At 63.2% G+C, this 368-nt stretch overlaps 1 gene segment (V, D, J or C); it reads left to right on the plus strand.

Annotated features, from left to right (window-relative positions):
* LOC112956561 overlaps window positions 1–368 on the plus strand; it is a gene marked incomplete at its 5' end in the record, with an annotated part of 10,632 nt that overhangs the window by 4,090 nt on the left and 6,174 nt on the right.

Here is a 368-nt window from a genome sequence, read left to right on the forward strand (position 1 = left end):
TGCAGAACCGGCTCTGGGGCACCCATGGGTGCTGGTACCGACTAGCTGGACCCACCAGAACCTGTTCCATGGTGGTACCGGGTGGGACCAGGTGGCACCAGGACTGGGTCCTGCAGAACCAGCTCTGGGGCACCCATGGGTGCTGGTACCAACCAGTTGGGTCCACCAGAACCTGTTCCATGGTGGTACCGGGTCCCRGTTCTGCAGAACCAGCTCTGGGGCACCCATGGGTGCTGGTACCGACCAGCTGGACCCACCAGAACCTGTTCCATGGTGGAACTGGGTCCCGGTTCTGCAGAACCGGCTCTGGGGCACCCATGGGTGCTGGTACCGACCAGCTGGGTCCACCAGAACCTGTTCCATGGTGG

Source organism: Nothoprocta perdicaria, unplaced genomic scaffold, assembly GCF_003342845.1.
Source record: "Nothoprocta perdicaria isolate Ctin4 unplaced genomic scaffold, notPer1 scaffold_649, whole genome shotgun sequence".
Classification (NCBI taxonomy): Eukaryota; Metazoa; Chordata; class Aves; order Tinamiformes; family Tinamidae; genus Nothoprocta; species Nothoprocta perdicaria.